This window comes from Rhineura floridana, chromosome 4 (genome assembly GCF_030035675.1).
Source record: "Rhineura floridana isolate rRhiFlo1 chromosome 4, rRhiFlo1.hap2, whole genome shotgun sequence".
In the NCBI taxonomy this organism is placed as follows: Eukaryota; Metazoa; Chordata; class Lepidosauria; order Squamata; family Rhineuridae; genus Rhineura; species Rhineura floridana.
The window spans coordinates 71,562,353-71,568,352 of record NC_084483.1 but is presented as its reverse complement, the minus strand read 5'-3'; positions in this window follow the sequence as shown (position 1 = coordinate 71,568,352).

Genomic DNA, 6,000 nt, shown 5'->3' with positions numbered 1-6,000 from the left:
AGAGGGGGACTGGTCGATTGTTTCAGGGGAATAGTTAATGCCTCTCTACAACAAGGCAGAATTCCATCATGCTTAAAGGAGGCAGTTATAAAACCACTGCTGAAAAAGCCCTCCCTGGATCCCTCTTTATTGGGCAACTACCGGCCAGTCTCCAATATTCCATTTTTAAGTAAGATAATAGAACGTGTGGTGGTCTCCCAACTCCAGAGATTCCTGGATGATACGGATTATCTAGATCCATTCCAATCTGGTTTCAGACCTGGCTATGGGACAGAGACGGCTTTGGTCGCCTTGGTGGATGACCTACGCAGAGAACTGGACGGGGGGAGTGTGTCTCTGCTGGTTCTACTGGACCTCTCAGCGGCTTTTGATACCATCGATCATGGTATCCTTCTGGGCCGCCTTGCCGAGATGGGACTTGGGGGCACTGTTTTACAGTGGCTCCAATCCTTCCTGGAGGATCGAACCTAGAAGGTGGTATTGGGGGACTCTTGCTCGACCCCTTGGTCATTGACCTATGGGGTCCCTCAGGGTTCTGTTTTGTCCCCCATGTTATTTAACATCTACATGAAACCGCTGGGAGAGGTTGTCCGGGGTTTTGGTGTTCGGTGCCATCAGTATGCTGATGACACTCAACTCTATTTCTCTTTTCCACCTGAAGCCAAGGAAGCCGTACAGACCCTAAACCAGTGTCTGGCATCAGTGATGGACTGGATGAGGGTAAACAAGTTGAGATTAAATCCTGAAAAAACAGAGGTACTCCTGGTCAGTCGGAGGGCAGATCTGGGAATAGGGGTTCAACCGGTACTGGATGGGGTCGCACTCCCCCTGAAGTCTCAGGTTCGCAGTTTGGGTGTACTCCTGGACTCAGCTTTGAATTTGGAGGCCCAGATTGCTGCTGTATCCAGGAGCGCATTCGCCCAATTAAAACTGGTGTGCCAGCTGCGCCCGTTCCTGGACCTGCCTGATCTGACCAGGGTGATGCATGCCTTGGTCACATCCCGCTTAGACTATTGTAACGCGCTCTATGTGGGGCTGCCTTTGAAGACTGTTCGGAAACTTAAATTGGTACAAAGAGCTGCAGCCAGAGTACTAACTGGGGCTGGTTACAGGGACCATACAACTCCCCTGTTACAACAGCTCCACTGGCTGCCAATTTGTTTCCGGTCACAATTCAAAGTGCTGGTTTTGACCTACAAAGCCCTATACGGCTCAGGTCCAGACTATTTGACAGATCGCATCTCCCTATATGAACCTGCCCGGGACTTGAGATCTTTAGGTGAGACCCTTCTTGTGTTCCCTACACCTTCGCAAGCACATTTGACACGGACACGAGATAGGGCCTTTTCGGTGGTCGCCCCTAGGTTGTGGAACTCCCTCCCGAGTGAGGTACGATCAGCTCCCTCCTTGCCGTCTTTTCGGCGACAAGTAAAGACTGTTTTATTTCAGCAGGCATTTGGGACAGAGAACGACCAGGATTAATGTCTTATAGGCTTGGTGATCATATTATGTGATTATTATTTTATACTGTTCGCTGTTTTAACTTTTATCTTATAGTTTTTAATTTTCCCTTATAGTTTAATTCTTTTTTAATAATATACTCTGTATGTTTTAATGATCTTGTTTTTAGTTGTAAGCCGCTCTGAGTCCTATTGGAAAAGGGCGGGGTAAAAATAAAGTTTTATTATTATTATTATTATTATTATTATTATTATTATTATTTTACTTTTCAGCAGGGGTCTGGAATGTAACCTGCTATATGAGTGGGGCCCTACTGTATTGTATGTCAAGATGTGAATGGAATATTTTGTGGTGGCTGGGGTTGTGCTGAACTTATTTCAGGACATTGCTGTGTGACTCTGACAAGATCTTGATGATCCCCTCAGCTCTTTCACAAGCCCATGTTTTCAAATCAGTGGTAGTTTTCAAATCAATTGTAGTACTAATATCTTCTCAGTGTTTTACAAGAGGAGTAGGTGAAATCTGTGTCTGTCCAAGCACACTGTTCAATTAAACGGCAAAAGGAGATTGTGAACTGAGGAAGCAACATAAGAACATACTTACACATTTACCATGACACTGTAAAACAGCCAAGGGGAACATTTTCAGCCTGAGGGCCACATTTTCTTCTGGGCAACCTTCTGGGGGCCACATGCCAGTGGTGGGTAGGGACAGAAACAAAAGTGGGCAGAAGAGCAAATATAAACTTTTCTTTTGTACAGTCAATGAGTTTCTACACACACTCACACACTCCTCTCTGTTCTCCATCCAGGCAAGCAGGAGGCATGATCAGAGTTCAAGAACACATTTCATCCAGGCAAAAACACTCAAAAAGGGTGCAAAGCAGGACTGGTGAAGGGCATGGCCTGGAGAGGAGGTGTGGAATGGGGAGAGTCCCGAGGGCCAGAGCTTGGAGGGCCACATTTGGCTCCCAGGCCTGAAATTCCCCACCTCTGCTGTAAAACCTCTTGTCAAGGCTATAATGGTTGGGGAGAGAGCATATCTCCATGGTATAGCACACGCTTCCCACACAGAAGGTCCCAAGATCAGTCCCTCTCCAGGTAGCAAACTGCGTGACAGACCTCGGCCAAGACCCTGGATTACTGTTGCAGTTATGGTAGACAACACTGGGGTAGATGGACAAAGAGTCTGACCAAGCATAAGGTAGCTTCCTACAGAAGGCTGAAAAGTAACTTCTTGAAAGGACTCTTGACATGATCAAAACTTGACTCTGGAGCAGAAGCAGCTGTCTGGGTGGGGCAGAGCCACTACTCAAGTTTCCTGGCAGATGGATCACTCTTGCTTACCAGAAGGGACAGGTCGGCATGGTGCAAATACATCAGGAAGAGCACCAGATTGGCTTCACCGGTGCCTGCCCACTGTGACAACCTGCCCATTGCTGTGCCTGTCCTCCTCTCACTCCCAGTAAGCAACAGTGACACACTTTCTGGGAAGCTAGTATAGTGGCTCTGCCCAACCAAGTGGGCCACTTGTGCAATGGAGTCAACTTAAATGTTATGACACCACCATTCAGCTCTTTCAAATGATCAACATTTACTACAGAATCTTGAGATCCCTTATAGAAAAGCATTACACTGGAAAAGGAAACAATGACACATATTGTGTAGTATAATTCTAGGTGAGATTCTTGGGGAAATGTAGGAAACATTTTAAAGTTAAGTTTCACACTTTTTTTAAAAAAAAGAGTGAGTTGTGTGTGAAGGAAATTCTTTGCTAAGGCACTGAGTGTGAGGGAATACGCTTCTCATGCATATGTATGCAATGTATAGAGTCATTTTCTCTCGTTTCATTAGCTGTTTAACACAATACTCCATTAAATCCCTTCAAGAGCTGAATTAGGGTTCTGTGGCAATAAGAAACTACAATTTAAAGTTGTGTTATTCTAATAGCATTATTGACATTTTGAGGAAAAGATTAAAAGTAGAAAAGCATCAGCTGCATGGTGGAAATTCTCTTCAGGTGCAATCAACTCCATGGTAAATAAATGATATTTATGTTAACATATTCATTTACTATTAAATTGAAAGGGGCCTGAGCATTTTTGTAACTATCTGTGCACTTTTGCTTATGTTCAATGGTGGAACATTTGACTCCACAAAAGACTATGATCAAATCCAGTGTCTCTAAATCTCTTATTGAGGAGATACTTGAATGCTTCCCATTAGAGCATGATTGCACTCGTTTGTAGTTAAACATAATTAAAATAATGGTACTCATGTTACCTTGGGTGTATTACCCCCTACTTTCAAACTATCCAATGGAATTAAAAGAAACTGCACTTGTGGCAATTGGAACAGTACAGAGGAAAAGAAATTGGCACATTATCTGATCCAGTCAGCTACAAAACTGCATAAATCTATTTTCATAAATATAGCCGAGTCACATTTTTATATATAACCATAGGAATGTATATTCATAAAAATACTCTCTAATGTACTGTATCCCCTTTTGCATGTGTTCACAACAATCACTTCTACATCAGTCCAGATCGGTGAGCCAAATCCCTTTCCCATTTGCAGTATCATTTACTCTCTCTCTGGAAATGACCCCATTCCTGCTTTGAGGGAAGAATGTTCCTTAGAAGTGCTTCCTGCATAATTAGCAGCCATAGGAAGGCAAACTAAGAGGCTAGTCAGTGCTCACTGGACCACCAATATAGTCCTTCACAACAGACTAGATCAGAAGGGAGAGCATTGGTGCAAAGGCCATGTATCCATGTTCAGTGAACATTCCTATGGAGTACCATGGAACCTTCCATATCTGATCACTTTAAGAACTCAGGGAACCTTTTTCTCAAGTAAACAGTATGGAGCGAATAGCACTCACAAACACTGTGGTTTGTGTCATGTCATGCCTCCATGTGCCTGTTGCAACCTAGAAACTGACACACTACTTACCTTTGATTCCCTGACTAAGAGATCAGTTGCTGTATCTATTCGACCATGTGTTTTTATCTGTTACTTTTATCTACCTCCTCATTTCTCAGGGGCTGAATAGCACAACTGAAATCATGCTCACTATAGTGGGCAGGGGAGATGATGGAGAAAAGTCCAAGCTGGCGGGGAAAGCTACAGTTAATCAAGACTCCCGCTTCATCTGGGAATTTTAAAGAATAGCGCCAATCTCTGGCAACCCTACCCATCCCATTAAAACAAATTTCAGCAAAACAAAACAAACAAGTTATTTCCAATAACAATCAGGAAAAGTATACTGAAGTTTCATTGAATTCATTACTCTTTTTAAAAAAAAAAAATCCACTCTTTACTTCTTGTTGGAGTAAAGTCTTTTTTCCAAATAAGCAGAGAAAACTAAAAACATAGCCCAATGAATAGTATTGGTTTCTTTCCTTTCAATTCCAAGGATATGTATTCTTGTTATGTTGCTGAGTGACATCAACATTTCTAACACTGTTTAATGGCTGAGTGGTAATCCCTTCAGGAAAACATCTAAGGCCTTAGCAAAGCAACAGTCACATCAGTTTTGATTCACCAAGTGACTTTCTATGTCTTAATGTGCAGGCTAAGGTATTGGTTATTTAGAAAAGCCTGAGTAATGAGGCCCAGACGGAAGGGAACTAGTTGCAAGTGGTTTCACATCAAAGGTTGACACTATTCCAATGTGGCGTGAGACTTTGTGGATTAGAATACAAATTAAATTGCTGTTGCCTAGTTCATACCAATGAATTCCAATACTAATTGTGCTATTTAGACAGTTGGTGTCAATGGCGTCCTAGTCAGATAAACAAAGAACAGTTGGAGATATTTTTTTTTCATATGGTAGTGGGATTCTCTGACAATACATATCTGGTTAAGGAAAGATATTGTTTTGTGCCACCCCAATCTTCAAGCGGTGAGATTTCCAGGGGTCCCTGCTCTCGCCCAGGGTTTGGTTTCTTGGAAAGAAGGTCCGTGGAGACTGTGGTGTCTTTATGAAATATGGTTTGTTTATTTACACACATTCCAACCTGAACTTAGGATAGAGGGGTTCAAGGCATCAGCAGTCCAATATCCAGCTTCTTGATCAGGGCTACATGAGGCACCCCAAAGCCATGGTGCAGAGAGCCAGTCTCCCATTCCCAGCATTCCTCAGACACACTAAAAATACAAGCCTCTCCTCGGCCGCAGGAGAGGGGGCAGGAGGCTCTCCTGAAGAGTTTCCATGACAAAAGAATCTCCCTGGCCCATTCACCAGTTGATGGGCACCTGATAAACCCATTAACCCACCTGAGCACTCTATTAGATTAATAAAAGAAACTCATCTGACCAGCAGAGCTGGTTTCTCACCCCCAGGTGCAAGTCTCCAAATCAGAGGCTGGAAGGGGACTTATAGAAATTATCCATCTCAACCCCAAACCCATAACAGTATTAAATAAAGATTTCCAGAGGAGTAGTTGTGGTAGTCTCTGGTACCAAAAACCATCAGAATCTTGTGGCCCCTTAAAGACTAACACATGTATTATTAAACTTTCATGGACTCAAG